Source organism: Chionomys nivalis, chromosome 5 (assembly GCF_950005125.1).
Source record: "Chionomys nivalis chromosome 5, mChiNiv1.1, whole genome shotgun sequence".
Lineage (NCBI taxonomy): Eukaryota > Metazoa > Chordata > Mammalia > Rodentia > Cricetidae > Chionomys > Chionomys nivalis.
Genome location: NC_080090.1, coordinates 101,065,578 through 101,090,059, shown reverse-complemented (window position 1 = coordinate 101,090,059; position 24,482 = coordinate 101,065,578). Strand labels below are relative to the sequence as shown.

The window sequence follows — 24,482 nt, the reverse complement described above, 5'->3', positions numbered from 1 at the left end:
CATCCCTTCATCCCTCCCTCTTTCCCTTTCTTCCTTTGTTTCTTTCTTGCTTGCTGGAGACAGAGTCTCACTCTGTAGTCCTGACTGGCCTGGGACTTACTTCAGAGAGATTCGCCTTCTCAGCCTTTTAAGTGCTAGGATCACAGATGTGCTCTATCATGCCCAGCAAAATAGCATTTTTCATATAAGACTTGATCTAAATCATTGTAGTTTATATCATGTTATAAAGGGGAACTTGCAGAGCTTTTTCTTTTTTTTCTTTTTTCCCCCCTTTGGTTTTTTGAGACACGGTCTCTGTATATATCCCTGACTGTCCTGGAACTTCTCTGTAGACTAGGCTGGCCTTGAACTCATGGAAATCGCCTGCCTCTGGCTCCCAGTTGTTGGGATTAAAAGCGTGTGCCACCACCATCTGGCCAGTTTTTTCTTTTTGCCTTTTGTTGCTGTGTTCATTAATTTTGTACATGTGCATAAGCACAAACCTGGCAGTGCGCGTGCGTGTGAGCATGCACACGCACGCATATACTCGCGATCATGTCTATACACCTTTGGAGGTCAAAGGAAAACGTACGAGAGTTGGGTCTTCCCTTTCACCGTGTGGGTCTCAGGGACAGAACTCCCAGCATCGGGCTTGGCAGCAAACACTTCTACTCACTGAGCCGTCTCTCCAGCCCCCTGTTGTTCAACTTTTTACATTTAATATTACTGTATGTGTCCATGAACACGTGTGTGTGTGCACCCTTGTGAATGCACACTAGGACGAAATATGAAGATAGGAGGACAGCTCTGTAGGACCATTTCTCTGCACCGTTTCGTATGCTCTGGAGTTCAAATTCAGGTAGTCAGGTTTGTACTGAGCCATTCTGCCAGCCCCGTTTTGTTTAAGGACATTGCCTTCTTGCTTTCTCGGCTTTTCTCTGAGACACACTTGCTAATGGCTCCTTTTGGTGTTTGTATTACATCCTCACACGTGTCTCCCACTGCAGTACCCGCACAGTCTAGAAACTTGGTTTATTTCTTCCCCCCCAATAAACACTTCCTCTAGATATAAAAAAGCCCTTTGAGCCAGGCGGTGGTGGCATATGCCTTTAATACTAGCAGTTTGGAGGCAGAGGTAGGCAAATGTCTGTGAGTTTGAGGCCAACCTGGCCTACAGAACTAGTTCCAGGACAGCCAGGGCTACACAGAGAAACCCTGTCTTGAAAAACCAAAAAAAAAAGTCTTTTGAGTTGTGCACAGCTTAAATTTTGGTAAAGAGGAAGCTAATGGATAATGCATAAATGAAAATGCATGTTTCTTCATTTGGTTTTGAACACCTCAAATGGTTCTCTGCATTTGCAAGGTCAGGTGTGGTTTGGATGGGGTTTGTTCTCCAGAGGTCTGAGTTCTGGTAACTTGGTCTCCAAATGTGTCACTGCTAAGGTGGCGGGACCTTTAAGAGGCAGGGCTTGGTGGGAGGTGGCTAGGTAAGGGGAAATCTGCTCCACAAATGAATTCATGCACTTCTGGTGGAACCCTAGTTAGTTTTGTTGAAAGTAAATTGTTAAAGTAGAGTAAAGCTGACCCTGAGGATTACTCCCTGGCTTCCTGTCTCGCCACAGGATCCTCCCGTCTCACCTGGGTCCCACCATGACTCCATGGGATGGAGCTGAGGGAGGACCCACTAGAGACTGAACGGATGGGACCACCTGGTCTTGAGTTTCCAGCTTTCTGTACTGTGAACTAAATGAATCTCTTTCTTCCTTTCTCCCACCCTCCTGTTTGTGGTGGTTTGGTTAAGAATGGCCCCCATAGACTCAAATGTTCAAATGCGTAGAGAAGGGTGTTAGGAGGTGTGGCCTTCTTAGAGAAAGTGTGTCACTGGGGGTGGGCTTTGGGGTTTCAGATGCCCAAGCCAGGCCCAGTGTCTCTCTCTTCCTGCTGCCTGCAGGTCTGGTTGTAGAACTCTTGGCTACTCTCCAGTGCCATGTCTGTCGGAGTGCTGCCATGCTGACAATGGACTAAACTGAACTGTAAAGAACCCCAACTAAATATGTTTCTTTCTGACTGTGGTCATGGTGTCTCTTCATGCAATGGAACATTGACTAAGATTCTCTCTCTCTCTCTCTCTCTCTCTCTCTCTCTCTCTCTCTCTCTTTCCCTCCCTCCTTTCCCTTTCTCCTTCTATTTTGAGAAAGGGAGCTATTTCACGTATCCTAGGCTAGCCTCAAACTCACTGTGTAGCTGAAGATGACTTTAAATTCCTGCTTATGTTTCTACATCCAGAGTGTTGATATAGGCCAGTACCGCTTACATCCAACTGATGCTGTACTCTGATCAACCCAGGGCTTCCATCTGAGCTACATCCTTCACTCCAACCCCCACCCTTTTTAAAAATAAATATCTACCTTCAGGTGTTTTATTATAGTAAACTGTCAAGGACCAGTGTTACCTGGGAGACGTCACTGAGCAATTCATTAGGGTTTTGCCTGCATGTATGTTTGTGTGAGGGAGTTGGATCCCCTGGAACTGGCATCACAGACACTTGTAAGGTGGCATGTGGGTGGTGGAAATTTATCCTGGGTCTTCTGGAAGAGCAGCCAGTGCTCTTAACCCCTGAGCCATTTCTCCAGCCCCAAAAGAATTCTTGTTAAATGACTTTGTTACTAAGATATGGGTTTTGTAATACTGGCTTCATCAGTTGTGACAGTGTAAAACGTAGATGAACTGGCCTTGGTGTAGTGTCTTGTCCAAATGGGGCACACTCAGTGCGCTGACATTGATGGGGGCATTTTTCAAGTCTGCCAGCTCTCAGGTTACTACTACTCAAGTGTTTAATGGTCTGCTGGTTGAGGAAGAGGCACCTTACTGTCTTCTTCAGCAGGTGGTACTTGCTGGGTAAGTCAAGTCTAGAGTCACGGCTCTCCAGGGTGTGGTTACGAATGTGACTTAGCAAACTGGTTTGCAATCTCCTGTTTCATCATTAGCAGTGACGTGTCCCACTTCTGCTGGCAAAGACACTTTCTGCCCTGCAAGTGATGGCACAGACGTTAGAAGTACATCTGTGCTGCTCTTGCAGAATTTCAATTTCTCTGAGTTTTCACTGAGTCGCTAATCTAGATTATAAAGGAGAGTATGGTAAGACTAGATGATTAGTTGTTAGTAGCTATTACTGAGGTATTTGGGCTAACCTAGTCTGGAGGAAACTGCCTCACTAAGTCATAGGAGAAAAAGAGACATTTCTACTTACTGACCCCCTGTTAGGGTGTGGTAAAAATTACCAGCTGGGCGGTGGTGGCACACACCTTTAATCCCAGCACTTGGGAGGCAAACTCACTCTGAGTTTGAGGCTAGCCTGGTCTACGAAGCAAGTTCCCAGGACAACAAAGACTGTTACACAGAGAAACTCTGTCTTGGGAGAAGAAAAAACAATAAATAAAACAACTGGAAACATATATAATGTAACATAATGTTCAAGGCAGCAGTATCGACAAAGCTCAGATGGATAAATAATCTGATGTTTCAGATCAATGAAGGGACAAACAATATGTGACATATTTACACACAGTGTTTAACTGTCAATAAAAATTAATAAACCTCTGTAGGCCAATTCTAAAGATAGAAAAGTTGACTAATGGTTTCTGAGAAGGAACAGGTTAGGAGAAATCGGGAGTGATAATAGATACAGAAATTTTTTACATTTAAATCTGCATACTACTTTTAAATAAGCTTACAATGGTGTCTTTGACAGCTTGACAGAATATAGAATCACCTGGGAAGAGGTTCTCAAGGAGGGAGTATCCAGTTCCCCTTGGCTTTTGGCATGTCTGTTGGGGATTGCTTCAGTTGTGTTAGAGCAGGAAGACACGCCCACTGTGTGTACCATTTTCTGGGTTTAGGTACTGTGATTGTTTGAATGAGAGAATGGCCGCTATAAGCTCATATGTTTGAATACTGGTCCCCAGTTGGTGAAACTATTTGGGAAGGATTAGGGACGTGTGGCTTCATAGGAGGCGATTTGTCACTGGGGACAGAGGCTTTGAGGTTTCAAAACACTTATGCTGGCTGGGCAGTAGTGGTGCAGACCTTTAATCCTAGCACTCGGGAGGCAGAGGCAGGCAGATCTCTGTGAGTTCGAAGCCAGCCTGTTCTAGTGTTTCTCTCTGTCTTGTAGATGAGTCTCAAGATGTGAGCTCTCAGCTACTGTTCCAGCACCATGCTCTCCTGCCTGTTGCCATGCTGTCTGCCACGATGGTCATGGATTCTAACTCTGGAACTGTGAACCTCAAATAAACACTCCCGTTTATAAATTGCCTTGGTCTCAGTATAGCAACAGAAAAATAACTAAGACAGGTTTAGAACTCTGTAACTGTAGAGGGGAATCAGGTCATTTCTTTCTGCTCTGGACCGTGGTGTGATGTGACTAGCTCTTTTAAGTTCCTGTCAACATCTCTGCCTTGGTGGACTATAGCTTAGAATTATTAAAGTTGCTTTGTATCAGGATGATTTATCCCAGCAACAGAAGTGAATCTAGGATAAGATTTACTATTGTTTGTTTGTTTGAGAGGATCTCAGGTGGTCTAGGCTGGTCTTGAACTCACTGTGTAGCTGAGGACGATCCAGAACTTCTGATCCAGCTGCCTTCCTCTCCAAGAGTGTACCACTGCACCTGACAAAAAAAAAAAAAAAAAAAAAAAAACCAAAACCTTGATTTTTTTTAGCAGTTTTTTTGTTTTTATTGAGCTGTACATTTTCCTCACTCCCCTTTCTTCCTCCTTTCCAGCAGTTTTGTGCAAGAGTTATGAAAATTTCTCATGTGTTCCTCGTTCTCACTGCAGTCTCCCAGTAGAGTGACATATCATTCCAACTTAGATAGATAGATACCTACATAGATACTGTCATTACCGTGCACTACATAGGAGAGATTCCTCTGGGGGAGGGGTGATAGAAATGTTTTTAAAGACACATGATGACGGCTTCCCAAGTCTTTGACTGTGCACTCCTGAATCAGACACTTCAAGTGGGTTAACAGGATGTGACAGGAATTACGTCTCAGGAAATCTGGCAGCAAAAAAACTTGATGAGACTATTAGGAACCTTTGACGATGGGCAGGATCCAGCTGATCCCTGTGCTGGTTATAAGTTTTTTCGTCAACTTGACACAAACCTAGACATGACTGGGAAGAGGGAGTCTTGATTGAGACAATGCTTCTGTAAGATTGGCCTGAAGGCAGATCTTTGGGGCATTTTCTAGATTGATGGTTGATGGGGGAGGGCAATGCCACCCTTGGGCAGATGGTCCTGAGTGCTATAAGAAAGCAGGCTGAGTAGGTCATGAGGAGCTAGCCAGTCAGCAGCACCCCTTCATGGTCTCTGCTTTGATTTATACCCTCTATGTGTTCCTTCTCAGACTTCCTTAAGTGATGGATTGAGATGGGAACTATAAGCCGAAACAACCCCTTTCTTCCTCAACTTGCTTTTAGTCATGATTTTTTTTTTTTTGGTTTTTTTTTTTGTTTGTTTTTTCGAGACAGGGTTTCTCTGTGGTTTTGGAGCCTGTCCTGGAACTAGCTCTTGTAGACCAGGCTGGTCTCGAACTCACAGAGATCCGCCTGCCTCTGCCTCCCGAGTGCTGGGATTAAAGGCATGCGCCACCACCGCCCGGCTTTAGTCATGATTTAAAAAAAAAAAATTATTTGTTTTAAATTTTATATGCATTGGTGTTTTGCCTGCATGTATGTCTGTGTGACAGTGTTAGGTCCCCTGGAACTGGAGTTACAGACAGCTATAAGATGCCATGTGGTTGCTGGAAAAAAGAGCAGCCATTGCTCTTAACTGCTGAACCATCTCTCCAGCCCAGGTCAGGATGTTTTATCACAGCAATAGAAACTCTGAGACAGAGGTGGATAGTAGGTAATGGAATATCGATGTGACACAGCCGACTGTGTTTTGGGAGGATTATATGAGGACTTAGAACATTGGTGTCCTGGTGACTGTTGTGATGACACCATGGCCAAGGCAACTCTCTTTTTTTTCCATTTCATTTTTTATGTGTATTGGTGTTTTACATGCATGTATACCTATGTAAGGATGTCAGATCCTGGAACTGGAGTCACAGACAGCTGTGAACTGCCATATGGGTGCTGGGAATTGAACCTGGGTCCTTTGGAAGAGTGGCCAGTGCTCTTAATCACTGAGCCATCTCTCCAGTCCTAAGGCAACTTTTGTTTTGTTTTGTTTTTTCAAGACAGGGTTTCTCTGTGTAGCTTGGTAGCCTGTCCTGGATCTTGCTTTGTAGACTAGCTTGGCCTTGAACTCACAGAGATCTACCTGCCTCCCGAGTGCTGGGATCAAAGGTGTGCACCACTACCGCCTGGCTCCCAAGGCAACTCTAGAAGAAGGCATTCAATTGGGACTTGCTTACTGTTTCAGAGGTTTAATCCATTATCACCATGGCAGGGAGCATGGCAGCAGGCATGGTAGGCGTGGTGCTGAAGTAGTTGTTGAGGGCTACATCCTGACCAGTAGGCAGAGTGAGACAGACTGGGCCTGACCTGGGATTTTGAAACATCAACGGCCACCTCCTCCAGGAAAGCCACATCTCCTATGACTAAGCATTCAAATATATGAACCTATGGGGACCACTCTTTTTGGAGGGTGAGGAGGCGGTGGTTTTGAGACAGGATTTCTCTGTGTAGCCTTAGCTATCCTTGACCTCATTCCATAGACCAGGCCAGCCTTGAATTCTGAGATCCACCTGCCTCTGCCTCCCGAGTGCTGGAATTAAAGGGGTGCACATCCCCACCAGACTGGTAGGGACCATTCTTACTCAAACCACCACAGATGGACTAGAAAAGCCACTGGGCGCTTGGAGCTTAATGAACTGTTGTGAGAACTTAGATTATAATGTGGAGGGCAGTACAGATGATGGAGGCCTGGATTTTGAAGCTTCAGAGGACAGCAAAGACTCTACTCGGGTCTTTGTATGATATTTTTCATTAATGATATGTAGTGTTTAGTCTGCAGGAACTACAGATTCAGCTGTGTGCTTAAGAAGAGACAGCATCATTAAAGACCATAAATCTGGGAGATTTTTTTTTCTCAGAGTCAGCTCATAGAAACTGTAGTCCAAGAAGGGATCAAGATTACATCTAATACTGGTAGTCAAATTTGGCAATCTATGCGTCACCTAGGTGGTACTCATTTTGAAAGCATGAAAGGATCATGGAGAGCAGCCAGAGCTTGGTACTGTGTGACAAGGTTGGAGTCCCTGAAGAGAGGCCAGGAGAGGCTCCTGGTGAAGGTGCATCCCAGTTACAGCAGAGACTCTAGCATTTAGAAGATGCCAGTAGCATGGGTCAACCACCAAGTGCAGCAGCAACTATGGAGTAGAGCTGCCATAAGTAGATCCTGCCTTGAGTTCCTGTCCTGATTTCCTTCAGTGATGGACAGCAATGCTTAAGTGTAAGCCAAACAAATCCTTTCATCCCCAACTTGTGTTTTGGTTGTGGTGTTTCCTCGTAGCAATAGAAACCCTAACTAAGACAAGTTGGTACTTGCACAGAGGGGGTATTGCTGTGACAGATCTGACCATGTTTTCGGGAGGACTGTGGAGGGACGCGACTAGAAGAGCCACTCAGTGTTAAGAGCTCTGTGGCATGTTCTGTGGGAACTTGGAGGGCAGTGTAGAGGACAGAGGCCTGGCTTGTGAAATTTCAGAGGGAAGTTTAAAGACTCTGTCAGGGCCATTTGCTATTTTGATTTAAGATCCTGTGGTTCTGGTTAGCTGGGGCTGAAGAATCGGCTGTGATTAACAAGATACCAGAACTACAGAAGTGAAACCTCTGTATTATGGGACAATTGATGCTGGCTGGCTGGAGCTAAGAAATTAGCAGTGATTAGGAAGAAACTGACTAGCTGGGTGATGGTGGCGCACGCCTTTAATCCCAGCACTCGGGAGGCAGAGGCAGGCGGATCTCTGTGAGTTCGAGACCAGCCTGGTCTACAGAGCTAGTTCCAGGACAGGCTCCAAAGCCACAGAGAAACCCTGTCTCAGAAAAAAAAAAGAAGAAACTGACTTAACTGAGGTGAAATCTTCTGCCAAGTGTTTCCTGAGAGCACAGAGAAGCTATGTTCCATAGACGGTCAAGGTTGTGCCTGGTGCTGGCAGCTAGATGACATGAAGGGGTCATGGAGAGCAGCTGAGGCTTGGCCCTGTGAGAGGCCAGGAAAGCTCATTGGTGAAGGTGCAACCTCAGTGGCAGTCGAAGGACCAGGACTGACAGGTTCATGGAAAGAAGTTGAGGCTTCGTACCATAAAGACAGCCAATGAGAGGCTATTGGTGAAAGGTGCAGCCCAGTTGCAGCAAGGGACCTCAATATTTTGGAGATGCCAGTACCTTGAGATAACCACCAAGAAGTGGCGTGGAGCCAACTGGAGCCTAGAAGACACATTGTGTATACTGCAGTGGGCAGAGCTGGAGAAGCGACCCAAGCCATATACAGGAATCCAGAAGATTGTGAGTGAATCTCACATAATGGGACGCTGGATTATTTATACTGTTGGCATTTGGTTTTGCTTGGTTCAGATGGTGCCCATTCCCTCTTGAAGAAGGTATTTAATTTTGATTTTTAAAGGAGCCCACAGATGAAAAGACATGAACATTTTTTCCCAAATTTTTCTTTAAAGTTTATTCAGTACAATACAATCTTCCAGTCTACCATGTCCTTGACCAAAGCCACCTCTAAACTGGAGCTCAGTTTTTGAGCCAGCCTCAGATTTGTTGTCAGCACAATCCTTCTGTAGGTGGAGAGGGGCACAGCACTCCCTCTGTAGGCGGACAGAGGGCACAGCACTCCTCCTGTAGGTGGGCAGGGGGCACAGCGCCCCTTCTGTAGGTGGGCAGGGGGCACAGCACCCTTTCTGTAGGTGGGCAGGGGGCACAGCGCTCTTTCTGTAGGTGGGCAGGGGCACAGTGCTCCTTCTGTAGGTGGAGGGGGGCACAGCGCTCCTTCTGTAGGTGGGCAGGGGGCACAGCGCTCCTTCTGTAGGTGGGCAGGGGGCACAGCGCTCCTCCTGTAGGTGGGCGAGGGGCACAGTGCTCCTTCTGTGTTTCTGTCTGCCTCCCTGCTTGTGAATCTTGTAGGTCACTCATCCTCTGGACCTTTGGGCTAAGGCCTGCCAGTTTTAGGATGGCTGTGGCTCAGGGTGGCAGGCATGATCTCAAGAGGTAGCTGGAGCTGGAGGTAATTTCAGAGATACTGGATGTCCTTGTAAGGTACAAATAGAAATGTCTCCAGGGAAACTGCTCCTTCACAAAGCCTTGAGACTTCAGAGACCGATGGCCTTCATTACATGAAAGGTGGGCACATTCTTGTCTGCCAGCTCAGGGTATTTGAGCACGTAGACATTTTCTCTTGGCAACCATCACTCCTTTCTTAAAAAGGAGTTCGTAATCTGGTCCTTAAGGATCAACATCACGGCAGCTGCAGGGTCCGAGACGGAGGCTGGAAGGGAATACTTGAATTTTTAAGAGCTTGTATATTTTAAAGAGACTGAAATTTTAAAGACTGAATTTGTAAAGACTGTGGGACTTAAAGATTATGATTTTCATGTGAGGTCGTGGGGATGAATAACAAAGAAAGGTGTGTGGCTTAATAGAGATGTGTTTGTGTGTCAAGTTGACAAGGGGTCAGTTGTCCTGGCTGGTCTTGTGTGTCATCTTGACACAAGCTAGAGTCATCAGAGGAAGGAGCCTCAGTTGAGGAAATGCCTCAGTGAGATCCAGCTGTAAGGCATTTTCTCACTTAGTGATCAATGGGGGAGGGTCCGGCCCATGGTAGGTGGTGCCATCCCTGGACTGGTGGTCCTGAGTTTTATAAGAAAGCAGGTTGAGCAAGCCATAGGAAGCAAGCCAGTAAGCAGCTCCCTTCCATGGCCTCTGCATCAGTTTCTACCTTTGGGATACTGCTGTTTCTGTTCTGACTTCCTTCAGTGATGAACAGCAATGTTGACGTGTAAGCCAAACAAACCCTTTCCTCCCCAACTTGCTTTTTTTTTTTTTTGGTTTTTCGAGACAGGGTTTCTCTGTGGTTTTGGAGCCTGTCCTGGAACTAGCTCTTGTAGACCAGGCTGGTCTTGAACTCACAGAGATCCGCCTGCCTCTGCCTCCCAAGTGCTGGGATTAAAGGCGTGCGCCACCACCGCCCGGCCCCCAACTTGCTTTTTGGTCATGGTGTTTCACTGTAGCAATAGAGACCCTAACTATGACACTGTATTAGTACATTTTGGTTTCCGTGTGTGTGTGTGTGTGTGTGTGTGTGTCCGTCCTGGAACCAATGCCTGAGGATGTGAGGGAAGACTGTAGTTTATGTAGTGTATATTTATGTGTATATGCATGCTCACATAGCACATGTGCTCATGTGTGTACGTCCAGATCAGACCCTGTTGGATGTTTTTTTTGACCACATTCTATACCTAGGCATGGTCTCTGGAGAACCTAAGGTCACTAATTAGGGTAATCTAGAGAGTCAGCCTTCCCGAGAATGCCCTCTCCACCTCTGAAGTGCTAAGACTCTAAGTAGGCTGCCATGCCAACCTGGCATTTACTTTGGTCCTTAGCACTTTATCCACTGAGTAGTGTCTCCAGCTTTGGAATTAATTTTTAAGATGTGATATTATTAAGGGAGGTCACTATTTTTCTTTTCTTTCTTATGTTTTTGAGACCAAGCCTAACTGTGTATTCCTAGCTGGCCTGGAACTCACCTTGCCATGTACACCAGGCTGGTTCAGAATTCAGAGATCTTGGGACTGAAGGCCTACACCACACCTGGCAGAGGTTCTTTCTCGTTGGAAATTAATCTTCTCAGTGGGGTCCCCATGGTGTATTTAACATAACTTCTTTCCCATCCCTGAGCATCCCTACTGCTGCTTCACTGCTTCACCTTCACCATGAACATGCATCCTTTCTGTCACATCGTCGAATCTACTCATCTCCTACTGTTTCCTCGGTGCCATCGGGAGTGCGCCCTTGGCGACTGTTTGACACTTTGTATGCAGAAGTTTCAGGATGGGTGCTACTTATGATGCACTCACATTCTCTCTCCTGGCTTTGCTGATATTAGTTTCATTGGTGTTTAGGCCAGGACTCCAGAGGAAGATGAGGTAGGCTGAATAGACACGCTGTCCACTCACTGGGTATAGCACCCATCTCTCCAAGGACCAAAGCAGAGTGGTAACCCCGAGGCTCTTGATTTTCTCACCTGCTAAGTAGCCTCAAAGTACTCTGAGAATACAGATGAAAGATGCGGTGCTGAGGAGTTAATTTCTCTATGATGTAAAAAGATAGGGTTTTTACCTAGCAGAAGTTAAAAAACTGTATTTCTGCCTGACACCTGGTATTTGTTAAAGGCAAGACCTGAAATCAAGTCCCGGTTTGTTCTAGGGATTTGGCAGATGCAATTTTGCTGTATTGAGTCTTTATGCACACCAGTACTAAGAAGTGAGGGGCTGGAGAGATGGCGAAGCTTCAGGGCACACACTGCTGCAGCACAGGACCCAAGTTCTGTTCCCAGCACTCACGTCCATCAGCTCACAATCATCTTCAGGGATCCAAAAATCTATTCTGACTTCTACAGGCACCTGAATACTCAGCCTAGACACACATACACACTAAAAATCAAGACAAACAAAACGAGCCAGGTAGTAGTGCTGCACACCTTTCATCCCAGCACTCGGGAGGCAGAGGCAGGTGGATATCTGAGTTTGAAGCCAGCCTGGTCTACAGACTGAGTTCCAGGACAGCCAGGGCTACACAGAGAAAACCTCTTAAGGAAAAAAAACAACAAAAATAAAAAATCCAAACAACACCCCCCCCAACCCACGAACCAATCAACTAAACAAACAAAAAAAATCCCCCAAACAAGACAGTTTTTGGTGTCAAGTTTTGACTTGTTCTGGGTAATGTGATAAGCATTGCAGAGCATGCCCAGTTTGATGCCCAACACAGGCTTTCCACCATGCAAAACACCACTCATGTATTTTCTCTCAACATCCTTGCCCTCAGCTGTGACCTGTCAGTACCAAGTGCCCAGTTCTATGTCCCAGTTCTTTCCTAACCGCTAGTGGAATGCACGGCTGTCAGGCCTTCTCTCCATCTATCTGTAACATGACCTTGCTTAGCTCACCAGAAAATGAGGTGATAAAAACCGTCTCAGATTTAATGATGAAGTCAATGACATGAATAATTTACAGAAAGCACAATCCCTGGTATTGGTATAGGCTTCCATAAATGCTTTGTACAATATATATTTAGTTTCCTGACTTCTGGGTGAGTCACTTTCTAACAGTCCTTGAGGCTGGGGTCTAGCTCACTCTGAGAGCACTTGCTTAGCAAGTATTGGCCTGTTTGTCCCTAGCACTGCAAACAGTGCAACACCCCCTCCCACTGTCTAATCATCTCCAGTTAAGGTACGGGTAACAATATGAATCAAGTGTTAATTTCTTCACTTGGTTTCCAGTTTTCCTATTAAAAGTGACTTAAAAACGTCGTTTATTTAATATGTGTCAAGTTTATGGACCATAGTGCCCGTGTGGAAGTGAGGGGATAACCTGTAGGGGTGGGCTCTCCTCTTCACTATGGAGTGGTAACCAGGCTTGTAAAAAAACAAGCCTTTACTCAGAGTCATCTCCCTCCTGGCCCTTAAAAGCAGGATCCAAAAGAGAGCTCCACATTCATCTTCACAACATTGCGTACGATCGCAAATGATGAAGTAGCCCAGATGGTAAAGACACACTGGCAAATCCCACAGCTTTAAGGAAGGCACTCTGGCACGTGCGGCAACACGCACTGACGAATCTAGGGCTTATCAGGCTGTGGGAAATGACCCAGTCACAAAAAGACCAAGTCAATGTGAAGCCACTTTCAAAGGACTCAGTCTTCAAATTCATAGAAAGTAGAATGGCTGTTACAGAGGTAAAAACTTGGGGGATTACGATTTAAGCGGTGCAGGCTTGCTTTGCATGACAAAAAGAAAGGTGGAGGGAGGCTGGCTACACAACAATGTACCTTCACTGAACTATACAATAAAAACAAATTAGCCGTGGTTAATTTTGTTAATATGAAAACATTCAGAACATTCCCTTTCGTTGTACTTATCAAACTTAGGGTTTCCCTTTTCTTTCCCTCTCCCACAGAATGCTCTTCACACATTGTTCTCCCAACACATCACTCACTTCCGCTTGACCAGGCGGTGTTTCTTTTCTAGAATGGTCTTCACGATCGCCTCACTATCAATAAACTTGCTTGCATTTGCATCTTAAAGATGCTTCTTCTATATCCGATCACGAGTCCCATTCAGCATAGGAATGAATCCCACTCTTCCGAACAAATCCTCTAGTCTTTCTGCACCACACAGAGGGTATCACTTGGCTTTATTGTTTTAGCTTGTCTTTCAAACCTAACTCCCAAGTCCCGAGTACCAGTCTGCATTATCGCACATCTCCCAATACATAAACATTCCCGCTCAGAAGACTCCCCCGTAAACACCCAATTGCGATGGAGGAAGCCAATCGACACTTTAAAGGTGATTTAAACCAGTGTGCATCTTCAACACAAAAGCTTTCAAAGCCAAATTGTTGGGGAGCAACACCGGCGTAAGGCGGCAAAACCGAGCGTCTTTAGGCTCCTTGAAGGCAGCGCTGTAGTTTGCAAAGCCCGAACACTTCATAGACATTTTTGAGGGCCACGCGGGACGGCGAGGCAACACTGACTTGTAGTGAAGAAACTTAGGAAAGAAACAGACACGAGCTCGCTGGAGTCGCCGAAGCCTTCAACTCGCGGCTCGGTTGGCAAAAGCGCGAAGAAAGGTTTAAAAGCTGTGCTTCCGGTAGCGGCACTTGCCCGCATGCTCAGAAAAGCGAACCGAAGGACACTGCCAGCTACGGGAAGTCGTGGGGGACAAGTTCCTTCACCGAAATCGTCCGATGAATAGCGGGCACCCATAACCCAGAAGTGAAAGACTGTTCGCTTCACTATCAGACACCCCGACGATCAAAGGAAGTTCCGGCTGGAAGACTTGTCCACGCTCTCCTGACTCCTCTCTAGCTCTTTTATATCACAGCCTTCTCCAAGTCTTGCTTGAGTTTTGCTTCCACTACTCAGAGGGCCTAAATATTCCTTGGTCACCTTTTCCATTAAAGCACCTTTACGCTACGGGTCGCCATTAGAGTCAATCAACATCCTCCTAGCGAGGAAAGGGAGCCTGGAGCTGCCAGTGCGCCGGGCGTTACCATAGAGAGGAAGCCACCTCTCTGGGCTGAGTTTGCAGTCTCTATGGTTCAGCTGAGCTGGTGGCGGTAAGGGGAACACTGTGAGGCCGCACTGCGCAGGCGCAGTCGGCTTCTCACTTTTTTTTTTTTTTTTTTTTTTTTTTAATCCCCGCACCAAGCGCTTAACCTCATTGGGGTGGAGGAGAAGGCGGCGGCTGTCCGGTCCGCAGCCCCAACAGTTGTGAATAATAGAGCTGTAAGTACCGGGTTAAAGACGAAGAATGTTCACTGGAGTCCACCCGAGGGCCCTGCTCCCTTTCCGGGCGGCGGCGGGCGCAGGGTCCGGGTGGGGACGGTGTCCGGCGCTGTCAGTCGCTCTGGGGTGCACTTTTGGGGGAGGGGGCGGCCCTGGGATGGGATCGGGGTGAGAACCCAGGATGCGCGACTGCTAGGTCCAATCCTGATCGCAGGCTGCTTTGCCGAGGGGAGGTGGGGCGGCTGTGGGGTCAAGCCTGGCTTTGTGTGCCTGTCTCTTTCAGACCCCACCCCGGGGCCCCTTCTTGACCCGGAGTCTCCCCTGGCCGTCTTGGGAGACGCCAAAGCAGTCTGGGGTCTCTTTGAAAAGAACCCACATTGCACGGAGCGGGAAGGGGCTCCAGGAGAAGAAACCCCACTCCAACTAGTCATCGGCGAGTGATGGGTGTGGAGAAAGATTCAGAGGGAAGAAGGGGTTGTCGGGGAGGCAGGCCGGGCGGCCGGGGCTCCCAGCCCGGGCCAGACAAAAGCGGAGCAGCCGGGGCCCAGCGGGATGCAAAAGGTCTTCTTGGTCCCCAGGAGGGCCCCGCTGCGAGGGTCGTGGCTTAGCTGGAAAGAGCGGACAAGTGCTGAGTTAAGGCTGTTCAGCCTCCTCAACTTGCCTTTGTTGTTCTTTGGTATTGGCAGAGCCGCTCTGACGAAGATGAGTGTGTGATCTTGCATGTTAGTCTGGTTGGGTACAATGGAGCAGATTGAATTTTGCTTTCCATTTTATGAGCTGCTTGGATGAGTGTGGGGTTTTCCAAAATCAAACTCATTATATCTATAGATTTTAAAATTAGTTGTGTTTATTTCTTGAAAGAATAGTTAGATGGAGCCTTAAAGCTTGTTGTGTCGCATCGAGTGGGTTTCTGTTAGGGGATTCGTTCATGAGACACTGACCTAATGGTGGAACCTGTGAGTTCTTTAAACCTGATACTTTAATTTGTGATGTGGCGCGGAGTGCTTTGGATGCTCTAGTCCTTTGGGAGTCAGTGATGCGGGAGAGTCAAGAGTGATGCAGTTGCCTGTTACCCCGCACCTTGCACCAGATTCGGGTGCCACTGGCTACTATCAATTCTAGCCTTAGAAATTATTATTTTTATTGTTATTCATGACATTTATGGAACTCTTGGTATGAGGAACCCGAAACAGAGGGGTCTGGTTGCTCATTCACGGAGTAGAAGGGAGAATAGCAACATTGATGCAGAGACATAGAGATAGGGAAAATAACACAACGCCCAGAGAACTGAATATTATTTATCTTTTTTACTTGCTAAGAAAGATTTAAGTTTTAATGAGCTATTTGTTCATTCATCTTTGTAAAGTTGGCTAATTGCAGCCTTGTCGCAGGACTCAAATTTCAGTTTTTGTAAGTCATTGTTTATTACGGGTAACACGTAACTGCTAGTTTTTATTGTCAACTTGACACAACCTCCTCACCCAGGAATTTCCCAGATCAGATTGACCTGTGGCCATGTCTATAAGAGATTGTCTTGATTGGTGGTTGATGTGGGAGTGCCTAGCCCACTGTGGGTGGCATTGTTCCTAGGCAGGTAGGTCTGGGCTGTATAAGAAAGCTAGCTGAAGTGTCTGCTTTCTCTTTTCTCCTGCTTCTTGATCTGAAGCCATGAAACTCTCTGTCTTGCTTTGAGGACTCTTTGTGCTTTGTGTGCCAATTTATGCTAATGAAAATTTGTAGACTTCTGGCAAGATGCTACCCCAGTTTTATGAGTTGTAGGTAGGGACAGGCTTCTTTGAATTTAGTCAGTTTTATGCCTGACTTTTTTGAATTTATTTACTCTTACCTCCTCTGAACTCGGGACACATTTCTTATACGGAGCACTCTCATCCGCCTCCCCCCAGTAGAGAACCATAGAAATGCATATAAATGGAAGAGCCAGCATCATTTCAAGTGCAGACTTTGGGGATCTAATCATGATGTTAATTTGGAATATTTGCTACTTTATTGGACTTTTTTCTTCTGGCTTAAGTGGAGGAATGAAGCTGTAAATTTGGGTGATTAAGGCAGCCTTGATACCAGCTGCCTCAGGATGGCACACCCCTCAAAAGTTGGATGCATGTCTATAGATATAGTTTTTACTCTTCAAAGTTTTAAAATGAGTTTTCTCTTCTGTATATACTTATTAACTTTTGGGGTTATGATTTTAAAAAGCCTTTTCAAATTTTAAAACTGTAGTGAAGACTTTTTTTTTCATAAAAGTTTTTTAAATATTAAGAAAAGAAAAGAAGAAGAAAGCCAGCTGAGCAGGTCAGAGAGCGGGCTAGTAAGCAGAGGTTGTCATGGGTCCTGCTGGGAGTTCCTGCTGAAGTTCCTGCCTTGACTTCCATAATGGACTGTGACCTAGAGGTGCAAGCCAGATGTACCCTTCTCTCCCCTAAGTTGCTTTTGTTGGTGTGTTTGTCACAACAGAAGGCAAACCAGAACTATAACTGGTTTAAATCTTTAGAGTTTTAATTATTTAGCTTTCTTATTGACAGTGCTAGGAATTGACCCCAGGGTTTTGTGTGTACTAGACAAGTTCTTTGTCAATGAGCTACATCCCAACCTTGAAGCTTTTAATTTTTGTAACATGTATTGTTTATTTGTATATGTTTGTAAGCATCTGTATATGTGAGTGTGTATGTGCCGCACACAGCAGGCGTGTGGCAGTTAAAGGACAATTTGTAGGAATAGGTTTTATTCACTATGCAGGACCTTCTGGCCCTCAGGCTTGGCAGCAAGTCTTTACTCACGGCGGCTTCTCACTGCCTCCAGCATTTCTTTTTGTATTGATAGCAAGGAAAAAACTACTGCATGAGTTTACTTGTCCCAGTAACAACTGTGGTAGACGCTGAAGTATAGCACAGACAATGGACCTGGCTTTTTATAGAGCAGGATTCAGATCCTTAAAATAGTTTATGTGGATGGTGAGGAAGGATTGGTCAGAAGGACATTAGGATTGTCTGTCATTTGAATGTGTTTCATTTTGTTTGGTTTTGGATTTTGATTTTTTTTCCAGTGTTCTGTTACTTTTATTTTCTTGAGCAGCTCAATGTCTTGGTTTAGAAATTTGGGTAGATAATTTATGTACTTGATTATCTTTAGTAAACTACTTTAAATCAGTTTCTATTACATTTCTCTGTTGGCATATATTTATTAGTGTGTGTATGTGTGTCAGGTACATGATATGATTGAGGACAATTTTCTTTCTTTCTTTTCTGTTTTTTTTCTTTTCTTTCTTTCTTTCTTTCTTTCTTTCTTTCTTTCTTTCTTTCTTTCTTTCTTTCTTTATTTCTTTTTTTTTTTTTTGCGACAGGATTTGGCTGACCTAGAACTTGCTTTGTAGACCAGGCTGTCCTCAAACTCACAGAGTTCGCCTCCCTCTGTCTCCCAAATGCTGTGTGTGCCTCTACGACTGGCTCAGAGGACAGTTTTTGAGTGTCAGATCTATCCTTCTTCCTTGTGTGTTCTAGGGACTGAATTTAGGCTTGGTGTCAAGTGCCTTTACCCACTGAGTCATTTTAAGCCATTTTAAAATCAATTTTTAAATAAACAGTACTTTTAATTGTGCAGTACGATTGTAAATATAGCCTCTAAGGGTTAATATTAGTCCCAGAGTTGAGTTTCAATAGCTGTTAGTTGTGATAAGTGCCAATCTGGTTCCCAAACTAAATGGCAGTGGTAAATAGTAGATAATAGTAAAACATGTTTAAAATCAGAACCAACTAGAGATTTTCTTGAAGATAAGAGAAAGGTCTAATTTTAATTAAAACAAAAACTATAGAGGGAAGAAATCACAGGTGATACATCTCTTGTTTGTAAAATGTAGTTGTCAAGAATGAACCATGTTTTCTTTGCTTGGTGCCTGGCAGAGCATCGCCCATAAGGTGTGTGTACCTGAGAGAGAGAGAGAGAGAGAGAGAGAGAGAGAGAGAGAGAGAGAGAGAGAGAGAGAGAGAGAGAGAGAGAGAGAGAGATTAACTGGTGAAGCACTAGTGTTCACTGACAGTTTCTAACTGGCTCCTCCCTTCCCAGGGCTTTACTGGTTTCTTTGCTGCCACACCTGGTGATATTTGTCCCTAGATTTGTGCTAAGTCGTGTCTTATCCCACCACCCTGGGTCCCAACAGTACCGAGATGGTGGTATTACACAATGCCTTGTTGCCTTCCACTCTCTTCCTGCTGGAAGTCTCTTCAGTCCTTGCTGTTTCTGGTTTTATTCCTCAACTTCCCCGTCACACTGCTTCTCTCCTAGACATTTACTCTTCTTTAGATCCTTGGATATAGGGAGTTTGAGAACGTTCTGTGATGGCGGCTAGTATGACCCGTGGGACTTGTCTTCTAATGGGAGTTGTTGATAGTGTGAAAGAATAAGGAAGTGTGTCGTGGAGCTGGAGAGATGGCTCAGTGCTTAAGAGCCCTGGCTACTCTTCCAGAGGACCTGGGTTCGATTTCTAGCCCAACATGGTGGCTTACAGCAGTTTGTTACTCGAGTTTCAGGGCTGCTTCTTCTGTCTTCTGGTCTCCAAGGGCACCAGGGACTCCTGTGGTGCATAGACATATATAGGCAAATACACTCAAACACAATAAAGTAAATAAATCCCTCCTTCCACTGCCCTAGCTTGGTAATAGGATTGGAGCTATGGAAGAGCTCCTAAAGGCTCACGGGCCACTGTCTCACCTGACATCTGCAGCATTCTGCTCTCCAGCCTCAAACTGCAGGCGAACCTTTGTTTCTGGACAGGCTTTGTTGACCACAAATGTTTTACACTGCATCAAATCTGGCCTCTGCTTTTACTTGATGACATTAGTTATCCCTCAAAGCAGAATGGTTTAAGTCTGTTTTTTCCCACCACCAGCTCTCTTCATATTCCCATGGGCAGTCAGCAGGCTTTCCTTGGATTTAGATTAGGTTTTCTTGTTCAACTCTTTCATGAGTTGGGTACCAGCTTCCCAGAGGTCCAGTTACAGAGACCTATAAGCATGCTAGGGGCTCACAGTCTGGGAGGGGAGACGATGGCCTGAGTCGGTGCTACATATATTAGCTGTCTGCAGACACGTCTGTGTCTTTGTCCCCTCCTAGTTTATCACTTGGTGTTCAGCATCAGACCCGTAGCCGCTTGCTCTTTACACATGTGTTCTGACATGGCACTGCATCCCAACATTCCTCCTGGTTTAATGGAAGCTCACTGTGCTTTTAAAAAATATATTGTAAATTTATTTCTAGATAATTTCATATATGTTCACCATGCTTTCTAAAGGCAGCTTTTGTTTTGTTTGTTTTGCGTGTTGGCATGCATATGTTTGCAGGAGCCTGTGGAGACCAGAGGTCAGCACCGGCTATCTTTTCAGTACTCTCCACCTTATGTTTTGAGACAGCTTCTGCTGACCCCGGAGCTTGCTGATTTACATAGACTGGTTGGCCAGCATACCCCAGGGTTCCTCCTGCCTCCACCTCCCCAGGGTTAGATTATACTTTGTATGACTACTTTTCCTCCTCCTCCTCCTCTTCTTTTTCTGTGGGCTTTTAGAGGGAGGAACTCAGGTTCTCATACCTGTGTAGATAGAGCCATCACCGCAGCCCACTGTGGTTTTTTTTTTTTTTTTGGCTTTTTGAGACTGGGTCTCTCTGTGCAGCCTTGGCTGTCCTAGTGCTCACTCTGTAGACCAGGCTGGCCTCCAACTCAGAGATCCGCCTGCCTCTGCCTCCCAAGTGCTGGGATTAAAGGGTGTGCCACCACTGCCCGCTATCCCTCTCTGTTTTTAAAGTGTTCTTTATTTCATTAATTTTTTAAGCATTACCTTTTTTTCCTTCTCTCTTTCCTTTTTTTTTTTTTTTTTCCTGTGTGTTAGGTCAGAGGACAACTTGTGGGAGCTGGTTCTCTCCTTCTACCATATGGATCAAACCTAGGTAGTTAGACTTGGTGGCAAGTGCCCTTCTAAGCTGAGATATCTTGTCAGCCCTTAGGGCATCTTTAAATGCACTCTCATCTTTCATAGGACTTTATCAGAATGCACAGCTATTTCCTCAAGTTTGAAAACCACAGCAACCAATTTCAAACTCTGCTGTGCATTCTGGCTCTGCTTTGGGCTAGTAGTTCCTTTGTATTTTGGAGTCTTTTTCTATAAAAAAAACAATGGGGGTGCAGTGGTTTGGGGTGGGGAGGACCAGTATGTATATGGTTGTTGTAAGGATGAAATGAGATCATACATACAGAGTAGGAAGGCTGACCAATCCACATGGCAGGCAGAAGAAGATCATACTAGAAGTGCCAAAGTGGTAAGGAGTTCACCATGCTCACTTGGGGAGCCTGTTGAGTTATGATTGGCCAGGCTCCATTTTCTCTTGTCTATCCAGAGCTTTGGTCCGCTCTGTATCAATGGGACCTGGGCAGCCACAGTGTCCACTACCCTTGATGCCTTGCAGGTTGAAAGCTCTGCACTTTGTTCATGCTGCTAGTAATGACATTAAAAAGTTAAAATGTAAACACTTACCCAAGCAATAGCTGAGTAAAACAAGAAGACCTGACTCCTGCTGACATGGCGAGATGTGGCCCCCACTCTCGAGCTCCCCTGGAGACCTGTGTTGGTGTGTTTGAAAGAAAATGGTGCCCAAAGGGAGTGGCACGATTAGGAGGTGTCTTGCTGGAGGACACATGTCACTGAAGGGGCAGGCTTGAGGTCTCTGAAATGTAAGCGAGCACCACAGTTGAATGTTTCCTTTATGAGAGTTGCCCTTCTTGTGGAGTCTTGGCACAGCAGTAGCCCTAAGGCCGTGGCTCTGGAATGGGGTGGGTAAGTGCCTGTGGAGACTGGAAGGCAATCTGAGCTTGTCTGCAGGAACTGTCTCCGTGACTTTTTGAAATGGGCTTTCTTACTGGTGTGGGACTCGCTGATTTGGCTAGACTGGCTGGCCAGCAAGTTCCAGGACCTGCCTATCTCTGCCTCCTGAGTTGTTGGGGTTACAAATGGGAACCATCATGCCAAGCTTTCTTCTTGTGGGCTCTAGGGTTCAATTCAGAATCTCATGCATACAGGCCAAGCATTTTACTGGTTAAGCTGTCTCCTTAGACTGTAGACTCTTTAAAAACACATTTTTTACACCTGTTTATTTATTGTGTGTGTGTATGTGTGTGTGCCTCATTTGCACACATGCTGAGGTCAGGAGACAACCTGCAGGAGTCAGTTCTCTCCACCGTGTGGCTGCTGAGGCTGAGCTCTGGTCGTCAGTATTGATAGCAGGTGTTTTTTTTACCCACTGACCCATCTCATCGGCTCCCATCTCCCTCCTCCCCACCCCTCTTAATTAGTTTGCACTGTATCCTTCTAAATGCTTTGCCACTTTTTTGTAGAGATATAAATGGATGACTTCATCATGGCAACAGCCAGCTTTTAAAAATGAAAGTGATTTTGAAAGCATTTTAATCCCTTTTGCTCCTTTCTAAGCTCTGAGGAGCAGCCAGGGAGAGAGTGTGGCCATGCTGGCACTTTGCAGATGAGACACTGGGGTCCGGTGTCAGAAGTCCAGTTCTCAGAAGTAGGAGGCACAGGGCCTCGTGTTGCCTGTCCTTCTGTTCTCTTCTCATAGGCATACTTTTGTTAATTTGAGTTGTGGCTCATGGGGCTTTCTGATCCTTTGGCCATGTGAGTGGCTGCCATACTGGATTTTCTCCTTTCCTTTAGTGCATATATACTTGCCTTAAAAAAACAAAACAAAAAACAAAAAAAAAAATTGCTGGGCAGTGGTGGCACACACCTTTAATCCCAACACTTAGGAGGCAGAGGCAGGCAGATCTCTATGAGTTTAAGGTAGCCTGGTCTATAGTGTGAGTTCCAGGACAGGACAGGGCTACGAAGAGAAATCCTGTCTCAAAAAACATAAAAATTGAGTTGGGTGTGATGGTGCACGCCTTTAATCCCAGCACTTGGGAGGCAGAGGCAGGCGAATCTCTGTGAGTTTGAGGACAGCCAGGTCTACAGTGTGAGTTCCAGGGCAGACAGGCTCCAGTGCGACACAGAGAAACCCTGTCTTGAGAAACCAAAAACAAAACAAGCCATCAAAAAATGAAACGAAACAAAAATGTGAATTCAGCCAGTTGTTGGGATGTTGGGATGTTATCATTTATAATCCCAAACCCAGGAGGCTTTGGCTAGCCTGGATATATGGGACATTTTAATCTCAATCCTCATCCCCCCCCCCCAAAAAAAGCAATACAAAAATAAATTTAAAGTTTTATACTCACATCTATTTATGTCTAAGATGTATCTTTCAGGTGAAAAAAGGTCTAGAACTCGGGTCTTGACCACTTGTTACTGTGGCCTGTTTGGATATCTGTCTTTGATCAGGATAGCTGAAGTCAGTGTTTACACTTCCTGCCTGTATCTGTAACTTGTTCAAGTAACCTTCCAGGTAGAATCTACTGAATCAATTGACAGCAGCATTGCTGTAATGTAGCAAGAGTACATACAGATGAGATTAGGAGTGAACCACACTTAGCCGTATTAGAGCTGTGTGTGGCTTGGATTGAGTTCAGGACCTTAGGATGCTCAGCAAACACTCTTCCACAGCGCCCTACTTAGCCCTACACACTATTTCTTTTTTCATTTTTGAGTCGGAGTCTTTTATATTCCAGGTAGGCTTTGAAACCACAATGTAGTGGACGATGGCTTTGAACTCTTGAATGTCTACATCGCACGTGTGTGCCTTCTTGGCAAGCTCTCTACCAACTGTGCATGTGTGTGCGTTCTTGGCAAGCTCTCTGCCAACTGCACCTCCTTCCAAACCCCTGTCAAGTTTTCTTTGCTTTAAAAAAAAAGAGATATTTACTTTCTTTTAGAGAGAGAGAGAGAGAGAGAGTGTGTGTGTGTTTGCTCACTCACACACATGCATGTGACGTGTGCATTTGTAGGTGTGCGTGCCACATGGTGCAGGTGTAGAAGTCAGAGGAGCACTTGGAGGCATCAGTTCCTTTCTCCCACCATGTGGGCCCTGGGATGGAGCTCCGCAACAGCCTTGTCAGCAGGTACCCACCCCTGCTGAACCGCCTCACTGGCATACGTAAATAACCGTCCTGCTTTTATTTCTTAACGCACCACCTTTGAGATTGCCCTCCTAGCGATACTAAATTATCCATAGTAAATAATTAAGGTTGGATGATCTTTGTGACTGCAATATATATTCTTTTAACTCTTAATTGGTAAACTAAGGTTCTTTAGAGAAGATTTTTTAAATTGTTTTATATACATGTTTGTGTGTATAGATGAATGTGTGTGTATGTACCAAGATGTACATGTGCAGGCCAGAAGATAACTTATGGTGATTGATTCTCTCCTTCCACCTCATGGATCTTGGGGGTCAAACTAACTCAAGTTAGCGAACCATCTCAGAGGCCTTCCCTCTCTTATTTTCTTGTTGCCAATAGTATTTCCAAAGGATGTGAAGAGCCTATTGCTCTTGCCCTGGGAGAGAGATGAGTGTTCGTCCACATTAGAATGTGATCACATTTCTGTGGACTACCTTCAAGTATTTCTTTAAATAGTGTGCACTGGCGTCCAGCTTAAAATATTTACTAGTCAGAATGGTTGTGGGCGGAGCCGAGGTTTCTGTTTTTTCAAATACATTCCCCAAGTGATTCCGAGGCCACTAAAGTTTGAGAGCAGCCCCTGAGGACTACCTTCCGGGTAATTTCACAGATTGTGTCTTTCCTGTGAGTCCAGGCTGAGTCTGTTATGAACGGGTGCTCAGACGTGCTACACAGAGGCCTGTTGTGTCTCGAGAATGAATTGTGTAGCAGACCTTTTCCAGTGGAGAGTGGCGGGGCTCACTTTCGGGACAATAAGGCAGTCTTTGCAAGAGAAGCTGAACTCATTCAGCAGCTCCTTCTCGGAAGTGTCCTTGTGGTGCTGGAACTGTTTCATTCAAGTTTTTGTTTAGCTT

General features: G+C 45.4%; 1 protein-coding gene across 30 annotated transcripts in view; it reads left to right on the top strand.

Annotated features, from left to right (window-relative positions):
• The first annotated feature begins 14,416 nt into the window (after positions 1-14,416).
• Positions 14,417-24,482, top strand: part of Clasp1 (cytoplasmic linker associated protein 1) — a 218,241-nt gene continuing 208,175 nt past the window's right edge. For all 30 annotated transcript variants that reach the window (XM_057769384.1, XM_057769414.1, XM_057769399.1 and 27 more), the window contains exon 1: positions 14,417-14,504. The gene's annotated coding sequence lies outside the window, so the exon portion shown is untranslated. The remainder of the gene's footprint in view (positions 14,505-24,482) is intronic.